This window comes from Pinus tabuliformis, chromosome 7, assembly GCF_031772625.1.
Source record: "Pinus tabuliformis cultivar Carrire ecotype Pingquan chromosome 7, CPIR1, whole genome shotgun sequence".
NCBI lineage: Eukaryota > Viridiplantae > Streptophyta > Pinopsida > Pinales > Pinaceae > Pinus > Pinus tabuliformis.
The window spans coordinates 382,571,037-382,596,181 of record NC_142293.1 but is presented as its reverse complement, the minus strand read 5'-3'; positions in this window follow the sequence as shown (position 1 = coordinate 382,596,181).

The window sequence follows — 25,145 nt, the reverse complement described above, 5'->3', positions numbered from 1 at the left end:
AAACTTCACTTCATGAGAAAACCCTTATTTTCCTTAAATTTCAACCCTCCGTGCTTCTGTGAAATTTTAGACCAAATATAGCGAAATTATATGTCCAAATAAGCTCCAAATTCTCTCTATTTATACTTTTCCAGAGAGGTATACATGGATATGTCTTTTGGAGCAAGGCAGACTTGGCATCTAAAGGGGTTTTGACCAAAAAATACATGTTTAAAAATTCTTTTTATGTTTATTTTACAATAGGCCCAGATAGGACTTTGACACTTTGGTTCAAAAGCCAAGAAACATGAATAACAAGCTTGTCTAGAAGAAAAATAATAATTTTTGTTTTTCTCTTCTTTACTTCTTTACATAAAACACATGACAGTACAAATTATGAAAACGAAAACTAGTTACATTTTCCAATGATGAATAGAAACCCTAAGATTAATATTAGAAACAACAATATTAAATCCTAATATTATGAACCCAATATTAAGCCTTAATATTTTCATCTTTAATATTAAACCCCAATTTTGTAATGTCATAATGCAACATTGAATAGGTTGTAATGTAATGTACCATTGCACAATGATTGTTACATTGATTACCACATTGAGACAATGTATGTCACAATGGAACGTTGGATAAATTTCTACGCCATTCCAATGTCACAATTTTAAACCAAATATTGTAAACACTAACATTATAAAACCCAATATTGTAAACCGTAAGATTAATATTATAAACCCTAAGTTTAATACACAACCCTATGATTATAAATCATAAAATTAATATTTTAAACCTTAAGATTATTATTAAACCCTAGGATTAATATTATAAACCTTAGGATAAATATTATAAACCCTAGGATTAATATTGGACACTAGATTAATATTATAAACATTAGGATTATAAACCATACAATTAATATTGTTAACCCTAAGATTAATATTATTAACCTTAAGATTATCAACCCAAATGTTATAAATTTTAAACCTAGTATTAAACCTTTATATTATAAACACAATATTAGAAACCCTAATACTATAAACTCTAGAATTAATATTAGACCTTAAGATTATTATTATAAATCCTAGGATTAATATTACAAACCCTAGTATTAATATATTAAACCCTAAGTTTAATATATTAACCTCTAATTTTAATATAATAAACCCTAAGATTAATATTGTAAACCCTAAGACTATAAATTCTATGATTTATATATCGAACTATAAATTTAATATCTTAAACCGTACGATTATAAACCCGAAAAATAATACTATAAACCCTAAGATTAATATGAAACCCTTGGGTTACTATTATATACCCTAATATTAATATTATAAACCATAATATTAAATCCAAAATTGAACCCTAATATTATAAACCCTAATAATAAACCCAAATTTTGTAATATGGCAACTAAATGTTCAATAAATCACAATGTAATGTAACATTGTGACAATGTTTGTCTCATTGATTATCGCATTGAGATAATGCTTGTCACAAAACGCTGTCGAACATATTTTCATACTATTCCAACATCACATTATAAAACCCTAATATTAAAGAAAATATTATACATATTATAAATTTTAAGATTAATATGATAAACCCTACGTTTAATATATTAAATACTAAGATTAATATTTTAAACCCTAATTTTAATACATTGAATCCTAAGATTAATATCTTAAACCCTAAGTTTATAAATGCTATTATAAAACCATAACATTGTAGAAACACATTATTATTAACTCTAAGATCACTATTATAAACCTTAAGATTATAAAACCTAAGTTTCATATTATAAACCTCAAAAAAAATATTAAACTCTAACATTAATAATATAAACCCTGCAATTGTAAACCTTAGGATTAATAATATAAATCCGAAAACTAATATTATAAAGTCTTGGATTAATATTTTAAGCCCTAATATTGATATATTAAACCTTTAGTTAGTATGTTACACCCTAAGATCAATATATTTATCTATAAGTTTAATATATTAAACCTTAGGATTAAAAATCCTATGAATATAAACCCTAATTTTAAATTGCAGTTTACGTCATTTTTGCAATGTATCGTAGAAATGTCCATGTGCCATAAAACATGTGCACGTTCTTTCCATTCAATATTTTTTTGGTTGGAATGACAACTTTAACAGACTTGTATATTAATGTAGCTACCCCATATTTAGGCTTATAATGACAAACCTAGAGTTTGTAAGACAAATACGTCAAAGCCTCCATTTTAGCAAATCAATGAATATTTGTATTTTACACATTTATTTTCTACAAACTACACAAATACATTGCCAATCAGAGGATACAGTCATGAGAACATATAAACCCAACATTAAACCCTTATATTATAAACCCAATATGAGAAACCCTAATAATAAACACCAATTTTGTAATGTTGCAATGCGACATTGAATAAATTACAATGTAATGTAACATTGCGAAAATGATTGTGAGTTTGATTGTCATATTGAGACAATGCTTGATAGATTCCAATGTTGGATATATTTTTGTACCATTCCATTGTCCCAATATTATACCCCAATATTTAAACAAACATCATAAACCCTTACATTATAAAACTCAATATTATAAACCCTAAGACTACTATTATAAACCTTAGGATTAATATATTAAAAGTAAAGTTTAATATATTAAACCCTAGGATTATAAATTGTATGATTAATATTTTAAACCCTATGTTTATAAGGCTTAATATCAATATTATAAACCCTAAGATTAAAAGATTAATATAATATTAGAAACCTTAAGATTAAAAAATTAATATAATTCTAGAAACCTTAAGATTAATATTATAAACCCTAATATTATAATTCCAACAAATAATTATTAAACCATAAGCATAATATATTAAAGTATGGGATTAAAAACCCTAAGATTAATGTTAAACTCTATATTAAGCCTTACGATTAATATTATAAACCATAGGATTATAAACCCTAGGATTAATATTATATGCCCTAAGATTAATAGTATATACACTAATATTAATGTTATAAACCCTAATATTAAACCCTGATATTATAAACTCTAATAGTAAACCCCAATTTTGAATTGTCACAATGCAATCTTGAATAAATTGCAATGTAACATTGCGACAATGATTATTATACTAATTGTCGCATTATGTCAATATTTGTCACAATGTGATGTTGAATCGATTTGCCTACCACTCCATAATTACAATATTAAACAAAATATTATAGAGAGTAACATTATAAGACAAAAAATTATAAACCCTAATGTTAATATTATCAACCCTAAGATTAATGTATTAGACCCTTAGTTTATAAACCCTAATTTTTCTTTTCTTTTTTGTAAGCAAGTAACCAACTTTATATTGGAAAAAATATGTTAGCTAGAGTACAATAAAAGATTCATTGTGAGGCCTCGTGCTAAGATTAAAATGAGAAGAGCTAGATGGGCACCATCTTCCTGTGAAGGGGAAACCAGATGGTCCACTAGAGAGAATTAAGGTCTAACAAAATTGTTGAAATTTGGTAATGAAGGGAGAAATTCCCTCCATTGGAAATCCCTCCTCATCCTTTGGAGACCCTACTAGCCCTTAGAAGAATTTCATTTACACAAGGAAAAAATATTGTTTTTAAATGTGAAACCCACCACTTCATAAAACTAAAAGTCACTATGGGCAATGAAATTCAACCTCCTAAGGAACATATACATAGACCACATGTGACATCACATGCAGGCATCTCATCACTCACCCATTCATCTTCTATTTGTTCGGCTACTTCTAAAATTTGTAGGTCCAACCTCACACATGCGAAGAGGAGAAAGAGAGAATTGGTTAACTACTTTGACTTTATGTTTTGGGCCTTTGACTAGAGTTGACTTTTGGGAGTTTTAGAATGGTTTTGATTTGATTTGACTTGGGATTTTAGATCTATTTTGAGGTCAAATTTAGGAGACAGAAGGCGCATATGTTCTCGGCACTTTGACTACTATTAAATATAGACCTAAGGTAAGTTTGACCATAGGTTGACATGGTGCATTGACTAGATTTAAAGGTAGATTTATTGACTATTCTTACCAAGATTGACTAAGATAATAAGGTTGATTTCTTGTTTCCTTCACCAAATATTTATGGGCACCTTGATTGTTGACTGTTGACTAGTTAGAGCAGTGTTGAATTCTATTGACTTTGATGAGGAATTGCAGATTTAACTTTTGCCAAATTTGATTTTTTGGACTCATCTTTTATTGGATATTGGATGGTTGGTTTGGATATTTAAGGCTTTGGCCTTTGAATCATTGTTGATGTAGTTGGACACTATATTTCTCTACTAAACATTTTGATGACAATCTAATAGAAAAATATTTTGGAAAGTGTTTCCCCCTTATCGGATTTTTCTTTGGTCTTTGACCAAAATACTATGTCTATATTGTTCTTGGTTATCTTCTATTACGCATTTGGTTTTCTCTTCTATCTACAATTTCTTATTGTTATTGGAAGATTAAAATTTTATTGGAAATGGATTGTTAATTGAAGAAAAAATGTTATAAGTGATTGTGGTAAGCATATAACACTAGAAAATTAACATGGTATTAGAGCTCAGGTGAAGAAAATCCCAACCAGATAAGAGAAATCACCTTTGAAGGAATCTGATTTGACTTGATCAAGATGTCTACCTCATACTTCATGATTGAAGATAAGTTGAATGACTCATATAATTATGTAGTGTGGAGAAACAGGTTCGATGTTACTTTGACTAAAAGGGATGCCTTGGAATATGTTGAAGGAGATTTACCCGAGCCTCGAGAGAGTGATTTTTCTAATATCAAATCTAAGTACAAGAAAGGTGATATCAAAGCTACGAATATTATTATTGATTCACTCAGAGATAATTTGATTGTTTATTAAGCAAAGTCTTTTGGTAAAAATCACATAAGAGAAAGTTTTGGTTGACGCGTTTCGAACCAACAAGTGTGGTACATCATTAGCACAAGATGAAGAGGCAAATCATGGAAAAGGCTTAACTAGAGAGCAATGTAGACACATAATTTCAAGTAATGGCTATATTTGAACAATAGTATTTAAAATATGATATTAATTTATTAATATATTAAAAACAAATATTATTAAGTAACGATTATATTAAACGGCTAATTTTTGAAAAATAATATTTAAATAATGATATTAATTAATTTATTTATTAAAAAATATTAATAGGTAACCACTATATTAAACAGCTAGTTTTTGAAAAATAATATTTAAATGAATTTATTAAAAAAAGACAAACCCTAAACAAGGAGGAAGTCAAAAATTATAAAAACGAGTCAAGAACCTAATTGAAACAAGATCACTTAATAAATAAAATAAACTAAATTAAAAATAATTAATGGGAAAAAAATACAAAAATATGCAAAAGTCAAAAGAAATATATATATATATATATATATATATATCTATATATATTCAAAGAAAAGTAATGAATACATAAAATAAGGTCAACAACAAAATATGGGGCCAAGTAATGAATACATAAAAGAAGGTCAACAATAAAATATTTATTTATTTATTTATTGATAATTTATTTATTTATTTTTATTTTATATATCTATATCTATATATATATATATATATATATATATATATATATATATATATATATATATATATATATATATATATATATATATTTCTTTTGACTTGTGTATATTTTTGTTTTATTTTATTTATTTTTCCATTAATTATTTTATTTATTAAATGATCTTGTCTCGATTAGGGTCTTGACTCATTTTTATAATTTTTGACTTCCCTCCTTGTTTAGAGTTTGCCTTTTTTCTTTAATAAATTATTTTAAATATTATTTTTCAAAAACTAGCTGTTGAATATAGCAGTTACTTATTAATATTTGTTTTGAATAAATTAATAAACTAATATCATAATTTAAATATTATTTTAAAAAAACTAGTAATATTTGGTTTTAATAAATTAATTCAAATATTATTTTTCAAAAACTAGTCTTTTAATATAGTCATTACTTATTAATATTTTTTAATAAATTAACATCATTATTTAAATATTATTTTTCAAAAACTATCTGTTTAATATAGCCGTAACCTATTAATATTTTTTAATAAATTAATAATTTAATATCATTATTTAAATATTATTTTTCAAAAACTAGTCATTTAATATAGTCGTAACTTAATAATATTTTTTTAATATATTAATAAATTAATATCATAATTTAAATATTATTATTCAAATATAGTCATTACTTGAAATTATGTCTCTACATTGCTCTCTATTTAAGCCTTTACCATGGCTTGCCTCTTCATGTGGTCTTGATGATGAACTACACTTGTTGGTGCGAAACGCATCAGCCAAAAATTTCGCTTATGGGATTTCTACCGAAAGGCTTTGGTTAATTCATTATTGATTGTTTATATTTCAAAATTTAAGAAGCCCAAGTAGATGTAGGTTAAGCTAGTTGGGATGTATGAAGTCGCAACTTCAGTCACATTCCTTCTTTGAAGAACCAACTCTCGAACATCAAGATGAATAAGGGGGATACTATGTAGTCCTACTTCATGAGGATATCCCAACTCAAGGATCAATTTGTGTATCTTGGAGAAGTTACTCCTGATAGAGAGTTGGTACTAATTGCACTTGGAGGTCTTCCACCTATTTGGTAGACATTATTACAACTACTAGCGACAATGAGAAGTTCCCTACATTTGATGAAATCATTGGCAATTGCACTCAATAAGAAACTAAGATGATATCTAGAGGGAGAAATAAAAATCATGAAGAAGGGGAACCCGCTGCATTTGTTGCTCAAGACAAGAAGAGGAAAGTAAGAATAAGACCAACTAATTGAGTAATGTTAGCACCAACATCCATGGAATCTGAAAGAATGTTTAGAAAGGATAAAGTTGAATATTTCTAATGAAAAAAGTAGAGGCACTTTGCCAAATATTACCAAGAAAATAATGATTCTCCTATATCCTACAATAATAATTATGGCTTCAACAAAAATAGGTTCACTAATAGAAGAAGGATATATGCTCCTAATGATAATGAATAAGGCCACTATCCCCAAAATAAATCAAGGAACTCAAGGTATGGAAATATTGAAACTGGCACTCAATCTGAATATTTTTTTGTTTCTACCTTTTCTAGTACCTCTCCTTTGGATTCATTTGATAGTTGATTGGTGGATAGTGGTTCCTCTAGACACATCACTTGGTATTGTGAAGTTGTCTCAAACCTAGTTGAGAGGGAGAAAAATTTGTAGATAATTGATTTCCTTTGGATTATGATGAAACTATTCACCCACATCATGTTTCGTATGTGCCAAGATTGAAAAAGAATATTTTATTGATATATTTCTTAGAGGACAAGGGAACGAGAGTTATTTTTATAAGAGGAAAGGTTCTTAATTAACCTATGGAATATTTCTTGACATATGCTTTCACTTTAGGATCAACGATTGAAGACCTTTACAAAGTTAATGGAAGACCGATATGAGCATTGGTCCTTGATAAAAATAATCAATGTGAGTTGTGGCACCAAATATTTTCTCACCTTCATTAAGACACCTTTCTGAAGGTAAGGAAGATTCTTTCTAGAATCATTGAGGTTCAAGAAAATCATAATGGAGTATGTACTAGATGTGCTAATGGAATGAAGTCAAGGGAACCATTCCCTTCTAGTAGAATAAATTCAAATAAGATACTTCACCTCGTACATTTTGATTTATGTGGACACATGTTGTTGAAATATCTTGGGGGCTATGTATACTGAATAATCTTTGTGGTTGACTTCTCTTACAAAGCTTTGATATTTTTATTGAAACACAAGGACAAGGAATTGGATATGTTCAAGGACTTCAAGACGTTGATAGAAAATAAAATATGGAAAAGAATCAAAATCTTCAAGTCTAATAATTGTAGTGAATTAATTTCAAATGAGCTCATTAATTTTTGGAAGAATTTTGGAATCAAGAAGGAGACCATCATACTCACAACCCTGAGAAAAATGGAGTGGCTAAAAGGAAGAACAAGACTATCATAGAAGCTTCCCAAGCTATGTTTCATGATCAAAATCTATCGATGCTTCTATGGGGTGAAGCAACTAACACAATAGTTCATGTTCAAAATAGGACTACTCATTAAGTTGCGGGTGACAAGACTCTTGAAGAAGTTTTCATGGGTATAAATTTTGATGTTGGACATTTGAGAATTGTTGGATACCCAATATACTTTCACGTGTTGAAGGACAAGAGGAACAAGCTAGAAGCTTATGGAAAGAAAGGTATGTTTATTAGATATTGTTAAATTTCTAAAGCTTATAAAATATATGTGGCTAGTCAAAGAAATATAAATTTTAGCAGGGATGTGAAATTTGACGAAGATGTATCCCTTGGGAAAGAAAGGGACACTCCTCCCACTGCCAATGTTGAGAATACGAATGATTCCATGGATATTCCAGAAGGCCCTTATGTTCCTGGCCCTATGTCTAATTTTTTCGATCATCCCATCGAACCCATAGACCCTCTCAGCACCCCTCCATGTGATCCTCTTGCCAGGAAGATACTACTATGGCTTTGAGATACCTTACAATATGTCGTGAATAATTTTTCTACCAGAGGGACCTTCATGGAAAGCAAGAACTCATGTCGATATTAGGGATGTGTTGTGGCTATGAATAACATTATACAGGTTGAACCACACACCTTTGAAGAAAAAGTGGAAGAGAAGGTACGGAAGGACTCTATGACAGAGGAATATGAATCTATCATGAAGAATGATGTGTGGGAAGTGGCCTGGATACCTGAAGGGAAGTCTATTGTGACTTGTAAATTCTTGTACAAGATAAATATCAAAGCATATGGAAGTATCAAGAAATAGGAGGCGAGGTTCATAGCTAGAGGTTTCTCCCAAAAAGAAGGATAAGACTATGATGACTTTTTTTCCCCAATTTCCCACTACACTACTATTCAATCTATTGTTTCCATTACTGCCAAACAAGGATAGACTCTTCACCAAATGGATGTGATGACCATGTTTCTACATGGCATACTCTATGAATAAGTATATGTTGAGCAACCACATGGATTCATTAGGGGAATTTTGAGGTCTAAAATGGGCCTCCTAAGAAAAATGTACAACCAAAATAAAATTTATAAGAAATAATAGGATTCAATATGATGATATCAAGCATGGGGGATGATTCACCATTTTTGGAGTAAAAAAGTACAAAGATTAAAAAATAATAAAATAATAAAACTACTTTTTCAACTCGTATTTTAAACTTATCTCCCTAAGTTTTTACTCAAATTTCGAGTAGGAGCACTCTTTGGATGCAAAATTTAATTCCTCATCCAAGGAGTACCCATATTTCATACTTTCGATCGACGCTACTGCACGAAAAATGAGAAATACATGAAAAAACGTGATTGCAATCACATTTTTCATGTATTTTTCATTTTTCACGTAGCAAGACCCATCGAAAGTATGCAACATGGGTACTCCTTGAATGAGGAATCAAATTTTGCATCCAATGAGAGTTTCCTCGTGAAATTTGAGTAAACTCATATGGAGATAAGTTGAAAATTTGAGTTGAAAAAATAGTTTTGTACTTTTTCCCTTTAAAATTTGATGATGTAATCTAATATAAACTTATTATTTCCACTATTATTTTATAATTTCCTTAGGAGGCCCATCTTAGACCTCAAAAATCCCCTAATATGAACTACACAACAAAAAAACTCATTTGTGCAAGATGAATAAGGCACTTTATGGATTGAAGAAAAAACCTAGGCCTTGGTATGCCTGCATTGATAACTACCTGATGAAGCTTGGTTTTACGAGAAGCAATTCCGACCTAAACCTATACATCAAATGTTTCCAAGGTATGCTCCTAATTTTGGTTTTATATGTTGATGACATATTCTTGGCAGGTGGAAAACAATTGATTCTTGAGTGTAAGAGGGAGCTAGCCTCAAAATTTGAGATGAATGACCTTGAATTGATACACTACTTCCTGATCTTAGAGGTGTGGTAGAGGCATTTTGAGATTTTCCTTTCATAAGGGAATTATGTTGTGAACTTACTACAAATATTTGGTATGGTGGAATGTAAGTCCATCACCGCACTGATGGAGATGAACTTCAAGAAGTTATGTGGAGAAGATGCAGGACCCAATCTCAAAAATCCTGTTGAGTACCAACAGCTGATTGGGGTGCCAATGTTCCTTGTTAACACTCAATCATACATATGTTTTTCACTTAGCACTCTAAGTCAATTTATGATTGAGTATCTACATGCACACTGGGTCATTGCTAAGCATGTGTTGAGATATTTACATGTGACGATTAATATTGGAATGAGATATACTACCAGAGGTGTGAGGCTACATGGATACACTAATGCTGACTGGGCCATATAAGAATAGAAAATAGACTTTGCAAAAAACACTCTGTGAGGATTCCTACAAATGTGGCCATCAAAACTAGTTCCATGTAGCGAACTAAGTAGGAACTATAGTAATTAAAACTAAACTAATAACATGTTAACTCTTTGTTCTTTCCCTAGGATCTAGATGAAGCTTGTTGTCCTTTATTGATTCCTACATTGTCATCTCTCACATTTATTAGAGATTCTCCATCCACGTTTTCCTCAACTATGAGGAAAGCTTGTATCTTGTAGAGATGTCTCTTGGATGGAAGTATGAGAAATACTGGTGCAATATGAATTCGATCCGTACACCTTTTCTTCAAGATTCTAACTTTGAGAACCTGGGGAATCATGAATTTTTCCTTTCACTTCATCAGCCTAAACATCAAGGAGAGGAGGAGAGAAAGCCTAGTGGGTAGGATTACGATCCTTAAAGATTTATAGGGAACTGGAGGACGTTGAGGATAAAGGATCATGATGTAAGTCAACACGAATGGTTTTCGAAATATTTCATAGTGAGAGATGATTTCTATTTAGTTAAGAATTTGTTTCATCGATCCTCCTTTTAACACTATATCTAGCTAACTCCATAGTCTAGAGGTGGCACGCCAACAAGTTTTGGACAACCCAGTGTCCATCTCCCAATCTTCTTCATTCCTCGACCTCTAAGGAAGCCACCAAATTCTGAATATGGATATGAACGTATAGGTTGAATAGCTCCATGTGGTCATCAATCCAAGGAATGTGGGGTGGACACTCACGACTGCTACCTCCTTATCTTTCTCTTCCTCTCTCTTTCTCTGACCATGGTTGCAAACTGAGAATCAAAGAACCATGTGCAATGATTTCTGGTTGTAATGGCAGGGTGAGAGATGAAATGATTGTTCCAATGAGATTCTAATCTTTTCATAGACGAATGAAGGAGGAGACAATCAGGTTGGGACATGAGCAGGGATATGAGCATTAACTAGCATATCATAGCAATTGTAAGGGAGGTCATACAGAAGATGTGGAAGGAATTAGCCTGACATACTATATTAACTTGAGCATCCATAACTTGGAGGGAGTTTGAAATATATGACTGCCACTTGGAGGTCTCAATCATTTCAAGAATGAATGTTATCCTTCCTAGTTTGACAGGGCTCCGTTGATGAGAAAACCCCTCAAATTGAGGAGATTATAAAGCCTAAGGTTATAAAACCTAAGTTTAATATATTAAATCATCACATTACTATTATAAACCTTAAGATTATAAACCCTAACATTAATATTAAACCCCAAGATTAATATTATAAGCCTAGGATTAATATTATAAACATTAGGATTATAAACCCTAGGATTAATATTATAAACTTTGGGATTAATATTATAAACCTTAAGATTAATTTTATAAATCCTAAGATTAATATATTAAACTGTATTTGAAATGATACTAATGTGTCATGAGAGACCATCATTATCATACACTAAACCATATTATGGAGCAATTACATATGCATTAGAGAAATGGTAGAAAGGTCGTGTAAATCTTGTTTTGCATCTACATGATTTGATCTCTCATTCTCAGTTAATATTGCTAAGATTTTGAGATATGTTTGTCCCAGGACTCCATCTTCATGTACTATTGATTCATATACTAATTTGAAACCTAAAAGTAATCATACCATGACAACCTCATGATTTACCTTGATGTTCCAAAAGTTATTTTTAATGTTTCATGAAGACATGTTTCAACCATCAAAGTATAATCTTAAAAAATCAAATATATCTATGATTTAGTTGTTTCCATTACCATGTTTTCTAAAAGAGAATAGAGTAATAATTTAGCAGAAGATTTACAAAAGAAAATAGTGTGGAAAATAAAATAATGAGTCTCAAAGAGAATAGAGTAAAAATTAGCATAAGATCTATAAGAAAAAATGAATGTGGAAAATAAAATAACGAGTCTCAAAGAGAATATTCTATTAAGTGAAAATAAAGTTGCATCCACTATTAATAAAAAAATGAAATTAATTACACCAAACACAAAATCAAAAGACAAATTCCACTAATATGGAAATCATAACAAGAATGGTTAATAATTTTTTAAAATAAAAATAAATGATTGTGTCGTAACTCCCGAAGACAGCTCCACGTTGTGGGATAACCAGTGCCCAAGAAATCTTAAGATTGATGGAAAGTGTTTAAAATTAGTGGCTAGAGGGACAAGCCATGAGGGATTGCAACCAAAACTTCTAATTTTGAAACCCTAACTTTTGATAACAAAATGGCCAACAAACTTTGAGTGTTGTGGGGTCTTGTACTAAAGGAGTTATTTGAGCAAAATATAAGAAATAGTGTAAATCAAGCACTTAAGAATCTAGATCTAAAGTTTTGTAGAAAGAACCATGGAAGAGTGAGGAAGTATGGATGAATTTACAACATGGTGGAGCACCCTTTAAGGATTCCCTAAATAATATTTGAAGGTACTTTCAGCTAGGAAAACAACGTTAGTAAATCTGCAAAATAAACTAATCCAACAACTTCATTACACTCACGCTGACAGATGAAAAAATTCATGAAAAATGAAAACAAGAGAAAGGAAACATAAATGTACCTACCCAAAGCTGGAATCAAACTGCAATGTATTTGTCATATTTTACAGATATTTTTTTCTTATAATGTCAGTCATGAGAAATGGACTCTAAACTCTTACAAAATGTAATTTTCAGGCCTTTATTCTATTTCCCCAGCCTAACTAATTAACTATCAAAGAAAAATCAGTTTTTGGGACTGACTCTTGACCTGATTACAAAACGTCTTTTTTTTTAATAGTTATAAAAATTACTTATCTTAAAACTATATTTTCTCTTAAAAATAAAATTACAAACATCGAGATATTAAATATATATATATATATATATATATATATATATATATATATATATATATATATATATATATATATATAGATAGAAATAATATTTGATAATGCTAATTTAATGAATAATATTCTGCTCTTTGTTATAACATAATACATATATTTAAATCCTTCAATATGCTGGAATAAAAATGTCGATGTGGGTTCAGGTGTCTCGTAAGAATAAGAGAAATCACTTGACTACCCTGGGACCACTTGAGGAGGTTTCTGGAAATTCCAATAGGTGATGTCATAACCATTATGGACCTGATCCACTTGCTTCCTTCCATGATCCACAGGCTTTCCCGTCAACCTATAGGGACCATGCTCTCTAACTCCGAGTATAATCCCATCAGACTTAGAGCCTCTGGGCTTGAATCTTTCCTTCCCTTCTTAGAACAAGACCTAAAACCCCTTCTTCTCGATCATTGAGGATGCTATATCTTAGTCCTGGTACAAACAATACATCCTGGACTCGCAACACACGTCCTATCTCCATTATGAATGGCACAACACCCGATCCTCGAATCTCCAACTGACCCTTGTTGCCAACACCAAGTGAAACTTTGAGCCCCATTCAGCTAGAGTCTCAAAAAACTCTTGTGACCGTATCATATGCTTCACCACACCAATGTACACGTACCATCCATCCTCATCGATAGTACCCTGCAAGAAATGAGAAATCATAGTAAAGTCCTCATCTTCTAATCTTGTGGTGAGATTATCTATCTCAGCTGAAGTGGCAACACCGCGGCCTACTTTCCTTTACTCTTCTCATCATCTCCCTTCTTCTTCATCGTACATCTCGGCGAATAATGATCCATACCGCCACAGTTGAAACACTTGAATTTAATCAAGTCCTTCTTTTTCTTACCCTTCATTCATGCTTCAAGTGCCACATCATCATCGAAAGACTTCTCCATTGGATGAAGATCCTCATCTCACACCTCTTCGTTAATGAAATGATCCCACAACCTATCCCAGTTTGGCAACTTTTATCTGGCAACGATCCCTTTGATGAAGGGCTTTCGTTCCTTGATGAACCATTTGAAGACAATCCTTACCATATCTCCATCTTAGATATTCACAACGATGGCAGTGTTGGCATTATGATACAGCTTTGGCACTATGACACAGGTGTTGTCCTTGATGGCAACTCACGCAGATGACAAACCACAGTTCAGGCTCACAGAATGAAGAAAGAGAGGTATACGTAGGTTCCCTATTGACCAAGCCACATGTACAAGTGGGTTCGCAGACCAAAAGGCACGTATAGCATACACACGCACTTTCACGGAAGGAAAGGCGCATACATGTTGGAAAACTTAGTTTTGGTCCGTGGTATTTGGTCCATGGTATTTTGATCCATGGTATTGGTCCAAGGTATCCTATCCGAAGTGTTGACCCCAGGTATTTGGTCCAAGGTATTGGTTCTAAGTGGTTTTGTTCCATGGTATTGAGTAAGGCCTAAGACTATAAAAGGAGGAGAAGATCATTAGGCAAAGACACTCATGAATTGAATATCTAATGAAGAGGAAGATCTAGAATATAGGTGATTGGGTTATGGTGCATAGCTAGATCTGAATCAAGGATGAACCTGAGCGCTTGATGAAGGATAAGTTCTATTGATGGGTCAAGATCTTAAGGCTTGAAGAGAAGTATTGTTGTGTGGTTTTGATCTTTTATCTAAATATCTAGCGCATGTTGTATTCTGTAAATATGATGACATAGGTATAACTGATGTCTGGAATTGTTGTAAAATATAAATCATCATTTACAGATCTGTACGCAGGTTCACTTTAGCAAAGACACTTATACACGATGGTTATGCATATCAAAACAGCGTATACGCAGGTTCGCCTTGAGATAACGACGTATCTACATAGGTTCGACACATTGAAGTAGCATATACCTAATGAAATATGCTTCAGCTACTTCTGTTTTCTGTTGCAGTGTTCTGGGTTCTAGCTTGGGTTCTGGTTATTGTTACTGTATTTTGGTTACAACATTATGAGAAGTGATTTATTGATTCAGTTTTGGTTGGTGCAAAGGAGATTGGTTGATGCATATATAATTGATGGTTGATTGATGTTATTGATGGATCCAGTCTAAAAATTTATGAAACGCGGTCCCTGGAAGAAAAGAGAAGGTTGTAGCCTTCTGTAGGCCTGCACCTACGTACTAGTAATCACAACAGCTAGTACAAGAGGTAAGGGGTTGTAGCTCCCTTCCAGGAGAAGCTGGAGAAGGAGAGAAGGTTGTAGCCTTCTGCAGGTAGAAGCTTGTGTACTGGTATAAGTCGGCAGCAGTACAAAAATTGTAAAAAGAAGTTTCTTATTAAAAGAAGATAGAGACGATTGCAGCAGGTGGTTTTCACCCACATTGGGTTTCCACCTTCTATCTTGTGTTCATGTGTGTGATTGTTTATTCTATTTTACTACACCTAGTTACTGTTTATATGGATCTGATGCAATGATTAAAGATCAACACATGATTAATTAACTAAGTTATAAGTTTGAAGAGTATACACTAGTTGTCTTACATACAACTGTGTACACACGCAAGTTTAATTTATAGAAGTAGCTTATATAAATTTGATTATGGCAATGATATATTATTGACTTGCTAATACTGATTCACCCCCCTCTCTCAGTATTATTTCCAACCATTACAATCAGAGCAAGTCCTTCAGAAGAAGCTTGATCACTTGAAGGAATATCTATCATCATGAGTAACTACGAAAGAGAGGGATCAATTAGACCACCAATATTTGATGGGAGAAACTTCGTTTATTAGAAGGTAAGAACTACAGCTTGTCTCCAATTACTTGGAACAAATTTCTAGGAAATCGTGGAAGGAGGATATGCATTTCCATCAGCAATTCCTACAGATACGACAGGTAAAAATCAATATGAAACCAATGCCAAGGCTATCAATACATTATTGGGGAGTCTCTCACAGTCAGAATTTGTCAAAGTTATGCAGCTCAAAACTGCTAAAGAAATATGGGACAAGATCATTCTAAGCTATGAAGGAGACAATCAGGTAAATTGTGCAAAACTGCAATCTCTCATAATTCAATATGAAACTCTCAAAATGCACAATGATGAAAGTATAGTTAATTAATTCGTACGTATAGATGAGATTGTTAATTGCATGAAGAACTTGGGTGAAGAGATAAAAGAAGTTACTTTAGTTGAAAAGGTTTTAAGATCCTTGTCTACTAAGTTTGAATCAAAAGTTTCTGCCATAGAAGAAAAGTAGGATCTTCAGAGTATCATTGTGACACAGCTGCATGGAATCTTAACTGCTTTCGAAATGAGAAAAGGAGGTCCATCAGATATGAGAGAAGCCACATTCAAAGCTTCAGGAAGGGAAGAACTCAATGAATCAAGACATATTTCAGAAGAAGAGGAAGAAGCAAACTTTGTCAAAAACCTTCAACGGGGTTCTGGAAGATTTAGAGGTAAACTACCTTTCAAATGTTTTGCTTGTGGAAGAGTCGGTCACTATGCTGCCAAATGTCCACATAAAGATAAGCTTGATAAAGGTAAGGAATCAGCAAAATGGAATAGAAAAAAAAGTGTAAGTAAGAAGAGCTACTATACGCATGAAGATAGCGAGGGTTTATCAAATAGTGATGAAGATAATAATGGCTATAGACTTCTGATGGATTTTGAAGATGATGATTTCTTGGATGCTTTAGATGAAGATAATCTTTATGAAGAAACCTCTAAACTAAAAATATGCTTAGAAGAAAAGAAAATGATTATAGATACTATGACATTCCAACTTGCTGAAAGAGAAAAACACAATGAAAAACTAGAATGTGAAATTGTGGGTCTAAGAAAAGATATTGAGAAAACAAAAGCTCTCAATCTCAAATTTGCTAAAGGATCAGAAAATTTAGATGAAATTATTAAAGTGCAACGTTCTCCTCTAATAAAGATAGGTCTTGGATATACTAAAGAAGCATATAAAGCACAGAAGCAGTCAGCCTCCGCTAAGAACTATCTTGATGCAGCAAAGAGCAGTGAACAGTTTGACAATCATCAGTAAAGTAAAAAAGCAGTTCACCAAGTAAATAGGGTTCAATCTACTTCAAGGATGAACAAAAGTTACAACCAACCTCAGGTAAATCATACTCAATTTTCTTCAAGAATGAATCACCAGGTCAATAGATTTGATAATCGCAAGAACTTCTTTAATGGCCAATGTTTTTCATGTCATAACTTTCGACACAAAGCTGCTCAATGTGTTGCTTACAAGACCATCATGACTAGAGAAGCAAAAAACCAAAGGAATGTGACAGGGATCATGAAAAGGACCTACAATAAATTTTCTCTTCTTGAAAATGAAATATAATGCTCTATCTGTAACAACTTCAGTCATGAAGATTCTGAATGCAGGAGCAAAGTTTTGCAAACATCTCAAAAGGAGAAAACTTCATTGAGTCCCAAAATATGGAGAAAGAAAGAACCGCAAACAGAAAGATGTGGTATAGCCTTGTATGCAGAAGAACAAGAGAATCAGCAGTACATCGACAGTGGATGCTCGAAACACATGACAGGTCATAAAGAAAAACTTCAGTCATACAATGCCTTAGAAAAGGAAAAGAAGTTCTCATTTGGAAATGACACTCCTACTGTCATAAAAGGTAAAGGTTTTGTTCTCTTAAAAGAAAAGTTAAATATGGGAATGTTATGTATGTTGATGGTCTAAAGCAACCTATTCAGTGTCAATAAAATGTGTGATCAAGGAAATGAAGTAGTATTTCGATCAAATGGATGTGTTGTTCGTGAGCTTGATACAGGAGAAACTGTGATCAAAGGAATAAGAACTTCAAATAATTTATACATACTCAAGGGAGGAAAAAAACAGTGCTATCTAAGAAAAGATGATGAAGGCTGGCTATAGCACAGAAGATTGGGGCATCTAAGCTTCCCTCAAATAAGGAAAGCATGCAAATTCCAGGTTGTTTGTGATCTTCCTGATATCAGCATTCTAGAAAATACAATATGCAAATCATGTCAATTTGGTAAGCAAACCAGAGCACATTTCCTTGAGAAGGAAGGATTAGCTAGTAAGCCTCTTGAACTTGTTCATACTGATTTATGTGGTCCATCAAGGAAAAAGTCACCTCGTGGAGAAGAATACTTTATATTGTTCATTGACGATTTTTCCAGAATGTGTTGGATAGGACTTCTAAAGCATAAAGATGAAGCATTTGAAAAGTTCAAATCCTTCAAAGCTTTGGTTGAAAATGAACCAGATCACAAAATAAAATGCCTCAGATCTGATTGAGGAGGGGAATTTACCTCAGATGAATTCTTCGATTTTTGTGAAGAACATGGAATAAAAAGAGAATTCTCCACCACAAGGACTCCTCGGCAAAATGGAGTGGTAGAAAGGATGAACAGAACTATACAACAAATGGCTCATGCCATGCTAGATGAGTCTGGAACTCCTGCAACCTTCTAGGGTGAAGTTGCATTTGCTGCCGTCACTATCCTCAACAAAGCAAATGTTCGGGTAAACAACACTCAAACTCCACATGAACTTTGGTATGGTAAGACTCCTATTGTAAAATACTTCAAAGTTTTTGGAAGAAAATGTTACATCAAAAGGACTGATGAAAAACTTGGCAAGTTTGAACCTAGAGCAGATGAAGGCATTCTCCTTGGTTACTCTTCCCGAAGTAAAGGATATAAGTGTTATAATAAAAGACTTGGGAAAATTATTGAAAGTATTGATGTTGTAGTTGATGAAGCAGGAAGAAATCCAAAGTAGGTAAAAACTGAAGAGTGTGAAGAAGATGAGGATTATCCTTCCACATCAAATCATACTAATTCTGACAAAGAAGAAACCAATGAAGCACCAGAAGAATAGATAACAGCAGAAGAAAAGACTCCATCCAGATATGTTCAGAAAAAATCATCTAGAGACTCAAATTTTGGGACAAAAAGAGGCAGGTGTGCAGACAAGAACTATTATAGAAGCTTCAAGCTATCTACCATTGCTTTCCTCCATCAAACCTAAAAATGTAAATGAAGCATGCAAAGATGAATGTTGGGTCAAGGCCATGAATGAAGAACTTGAGCAAATTGAAAAGAATAATACTTGGGAATTAGTTCCTAGACCTCATGATAAGAATATCATAGGAACCAAATGGAATATTTAAAAATAAGCTGAATGAAATTGGTGAAGTTATCAAAAACAAGGCCATACTTGTTTGTAAAGGATATGCTCAACAAGAAGGTATAGATTTTGAAGAAACTTTTGCACCTGTTGCTAGACTTGAAGCCATAAGAATGTTCCTTGCTCCTTCTAGCTTTCAAAAATTCAAAGTATACCAAATGGATGTAAAATATGCCTTTCTTAATGGAGACTTAGAAGAAGAAGTATATATTGAGCAACCAAACAGATTCATCCTTGGAATGATCCAAAACTTGTATGCCAACTCAGAAAGGCTCTCTATGTTCTAAAACAAGCTCTAAGGGCCTGGTATTACCGTCTTGGCAAATACGTCCATCAACAAGGTTTTTCAAGAGGATCAGCTGATAGAAATCTATATACAAAGATTGATAATGATAGATTGCTAATACTTGTAGTGTATGTTGATGATATCATTTTTGGTAGCAATGAAGAAGCCATGAGTCAAAACTTTGCCTTGGTAATACATCAAGAATTTGAAATTTTCCTAATAAGTGAGCTCACATATTTTCTCGGCCTACAAGTTCAACAAAATAAAGATGGTATTTTTCTATTACAAACCAAGTATCTCAAGTAGATCTTGAAAAAATATGGCATGGAGGATTCTAAACCAGTATGTAACCCCATGGTAACAGGATGCAGTCTCAACTCAAATGATGAATCAGTAGCAGTACATCAACCAACCTACAGATCGATGATTGGTAGTTTGCTTTATCGAACAGGCATCGGACCAGACGTCATGCATGCAGTGGGAATAGTTGGAAGATTCCAAGCAAATCCAAAGGAATCACACCTTTAGGCAGTCAAAAGGATTTTCAAATATCTTCAAGGAACTTAGAATTTTGGTTTATGGTATCCTAGGGATACACATCTTACACTTCATGCATATACAGATGTAGATTAAGTAGGAAGCGGGCATGACAGAAAAAGAACTAGTGGTGGTGCATTCTATATGGGTTCCAAATTAGTGTCTTGGTTTAGCAAGAAACAAAGTTCAATTGCATTATCTATAGCTGCAGTAGAATATGTGGCTATTACATCTTGCTGCACACAACTCCTTTGGATGATGCAAACATTGCAAGACATTTAGATCACATGTACTCCACCCATATCCATTCTATGTGATAATACAAGTGCAATCAGTATTTCAAAGAATCCAGTCATGCATTCCAAGACCAAGCACATACCCATCAAATATCATTTTCTACGTGAACAAGTTCTTGAACAAAAGGTCAAATTGGAGTATGTTCCCTCCAAAGAACAAGTTGCTGATATATCCACCAAACCACTACCCAGAGAGACATTTGAATATCTCATACAGAAGCTGGGAGTAGTTTATGCATCATCTTGCTGTTAAAACTTATTTATTTCAAAGAAAAGTGGTTGTATGCGAGTTTCATGAAGCGTATCCGTGTACATACACCGGTTGTTGTGGATACAATAGCGTATATGTTGGTTTGAAGAAAAACAGTGGATGAAAGGTGTCTGATATAGGTCTGACATTGATCATCTGGCACAGGTTTAGGGGGATCATATACTTATAGTAATGCATTGTTGGCATTATCTTAGAAGATCTTGGTACAAATTCATAGTTTCTTTTGATTCAAGTGGAACAAGTTCGGGGGGAGATCATGGTTGCTAGTTTGGATGGTGATTGAAGACGTTGTTGATGATAGCTGTTGATAACTATCATAGTCTTGTTTTAGATAATTGGTCTCTATGTCATGTATATCTTTTATTGTGAAGGTCATGAAACAAACTATGTTGTTTCACCACTATGCATGGCATGGATGATGTAATGTTCTTGTTCTGACATGTATAACCATTTGGTATATACCCACTTGGTTGGGTGGATGAGTCAAACTTGGTATATCCCCACTTGGTTGGGAGATGGATGTATGTATGAGTCATTAGTGATAGGAAGGTCATTTATGATGTATGTATAGAATCATATTTTTACAGACCTTGCTTTTATTTAGGGGGAGCATGGACAACACACATTAGCATATCAAAGAATTCAGCATGTACTCAAGGGGAGCATAACCCTTTGCCCTTGATGACAAAGGGGGAGAGTGACTTGAGGTTGCCATCAAGTCCAAAGGGGGACATTGTTGGCATTATGATACAACTTTGGCACTATGAAATAGGTGTTATCATTGATGGCAAGTCACACAAATGATAGATCACAGTTCAGGCTCACAAAATGAAGAAAGAGACGTATAAGTAGGTTCCCCATTGACCAATTCGCATGTACACGTGGGCTCGCAGACCAAAAGGCGCATATAGTGTACACACGCACTTTCACGGAAGGAAAGGTGCGTACATGTTGGAAAAATTAGTTTTGTTCCATGGTATTTGGTCCATGGTATTTTGATCCATGGTATTGGTCCAAGGTATCCTGTCCAAAGTGCTGACCCCAGGTATTTGGTCCAAGGTAATGGTTCGAAGTGGTTTTGTTCCATGGTATTGAGTAAGGCCTAAGACTATAAAAGGAGGAGAAGATCATTAGGCAAAGACACTCATGAATTAAATATCTAATGAAGAGAAAGATCTAGAATACAGGTGATTGGGTTATGGTGCACCGCTGGATCTGAACCAAGGATGAACCTGAGTGCTTGATGAAGGATAAGTTCTATTGATGGGTCAAGATTTTAAGGCTTGAAGAGAAGTATCGTTGTGTGGTTTTGATATTTTATCTAAATATCTGGCACATGTTGTAATCTGTAAATATGATGATCTAGGTATAACTGATGTCTAGAATTGTTGTAAAATTTAAATCATCATTTACAGATCTGTATGAAGGTTCACTTTAGCAAAGATTTTTATACATGCTGGTTCTGCATATCAAAAAAGCGTATAGGCAGGCTCACCTTGAGATAACGGTGTATATACGTAGGTTCGACACATTGAAGTAGTGTATACCTAATTAAGTATGCTCTAGCTACTTCTGTTTGTTGTTGCAGTGTTCTGGGTTCTGGCTTGGGTTCTGGTTACTGTTACTGTATTCTGGTTACAACATTCTAAGAAGTGATTGATTGATTCAGTTTTGGTTGGTGCAAAGTAGATTGGTTTATGTAGATATAATTGATGGTTGATTGATGTTATTGATGGATCCAGTCTGAAAATTTATGAAACGTGGTCCCTGGAAGAAAAGAGAAGGCCTGCACCTATGTACTAGTAATCACAACAGCTAGTACACAAGCTAAGGGGTTGTAGCTCCCTTCCAGGAGAAGCTGGAGAATGAGAGAAGGTTGTATCCTTCTGCAGGTAGAAGCCTGCATACTGGTATAAGTCTGCACCAGTACAAAAATTGTAAAAATAAGTTTCTTATTAAAAGAAGATAGAGATTATTGCAGCAGGTAGTTTTCACCCACATTGGGTTTCCACCTTATATCTTGTGTTCATGTGTGTGATTTTCTGTTCTATTTTACTGCACCTGGTTACTATTTATATGGTTCTTATGCACATATTAAAGATCAACACATGATGAATTAACTAAGTTATAAGTTTGAATAGTATATACTAGTTGCCTTACATACAGCTGCGTACACACGCGAGTTTAATTAATAGAAGTAGCGTATATAAATCTGATTATGGAAATGAAATATTATTGACTTGCTAATACTAATTCATCCCCCCTCTCAGTATTATTTCCAACAGGCAGCAATCTCATCTTTGACTTGAGACAATCTCGTCAGATACGAGGTCACACTTTCACCCTTTATCATCTTGGTGGACTTCAACTTATCCTCCAATAATAGTATATGGTTCTTGTTCTGATTATGGAATAAATTGTGAAGAGCCATCCACATCTCATGTACATTGTTCTTCTCAGATAAATGAGGTATTCGGGCATCCTTCACACCATCTAGGATGATAAATCTAACCCTCACATCTAAATCTTCATATATTTCTATCTCCTTAGCTTCGGTTGGCTTCTTTATCTCTTTCTCGACGAACTCCCAGATCTTGTTGACCTATAAGACCAACTTAATCCTTTTCTTCCAAGAACTATAGTTGGACAACCCCTCCAACCTATCCTCATACTTGAGACCTGCATGCAACTTTGACATTGTCACCTACAATTTGACCAACTCTCTCTTAAGTTGTACTTCATTGTGCACAACTCTGATTCACTGAATTCCAAAGTACCTCAAACACACTCTGATACCACGTTGAATTTCCATGACCTTGGGTCTAGGTTGGGGTCTCAAAATCACTAACGCTACCAAACCAAGAATCTCAACCATAACTACTTTTCACAACGGAAATATAAAGTAGTAAATCACACATGTACAAATATACATAGTTTTTCAACAAATAGTGTACAATATGTACAACCCCAATCTTCATTATATTAAACCAAATCTAAATAATACAATAGTCTATGGTATACAAGATAAAATGACAAACTTCATTGCATCTTTGATGTCGTATCTTGTCCTGCCATTCCTTCACCCTTGTAATACTCACTAGTTTCCCCTTAGTCCTTCAAAGGAAAACACATCGAGACACTAGGAGGGTTGTTGCTTACCACTATTACACGTCACTTTTGTAGGATATACACGGGCTGATCCAATTTTCTCTTTTGTGGCCTAATTTGCGAGCTCCAAACTACTAGGCTAGTAGTCACCATTGTCCATCAAGGTGTTGCACTTCGACAACAATTTTCACCCAACCTTCAGCTCTTCTTTGTCACTTCAAGATAGCTTTTATAGGGATACTTTGGGCTATCAACATGCTTCCCTCCACTAGACCAGTGATACCCAATCCTCCACTACGAAATCTGCTCCAAATTTGGGTTACTTATTGCTGAAGGCAATCCCAATATACAACTCCCATAGGATGCTCCAATTTCAGTAAACTTCTTTGACTTAACGCACCTATAAATGCTACTCCAAATCAGCTTGCACATTGTTGTTTTTGACTATTTGGTTAGGGAACGAGGGCACACTCCTGCAACCCTAAACTCCTCCAATAGTCCACAAACAACCCTCTAGAGAATTTTGGTCTAGGTTGGGAGATACACTCCTCCTCCATGCTAAGGGTAAGGGAAAAAACCAACCCTTACAATAGCCACTCAAGCCTTGCTACTGTAGTATGGCCTATGGCCTACCACACAACACTTTTGTTGCAATATGTTTCCCTCAAACACTACCACAGTCCATTTGCAATCTTCCAAAACAACCCCAATAGACTTGTTTCCAACCCTTAAGGCATCAACCTACCAGCTAGCATACTCGGCTTCCAACAACAATCCTCAGACCCTATTGATGAGCACCAGTATTGCAGCAAGGATGTTGCAACTCCTGGGCTATCATCTCTACTTATCAATCCGAGGTTCGTACAAACTTGGAGGTGACAATGTGTATGCACAAGTAAAAGTGATGGTTCTGCCTGATGTCACTGTTCAACCGGAGAGAGATCACTGGGGTTCCAAGCTAAACTTCTATAGAGTCAGAAGAAGCTTGATTCTTTAATGGAAGAAAGGAAAATCTACTCTAAGATAGTTACTCTACTATAGTAATGGAGAAAGTTGACATGTAATGCTAAACCACACCATACCCTAATTAA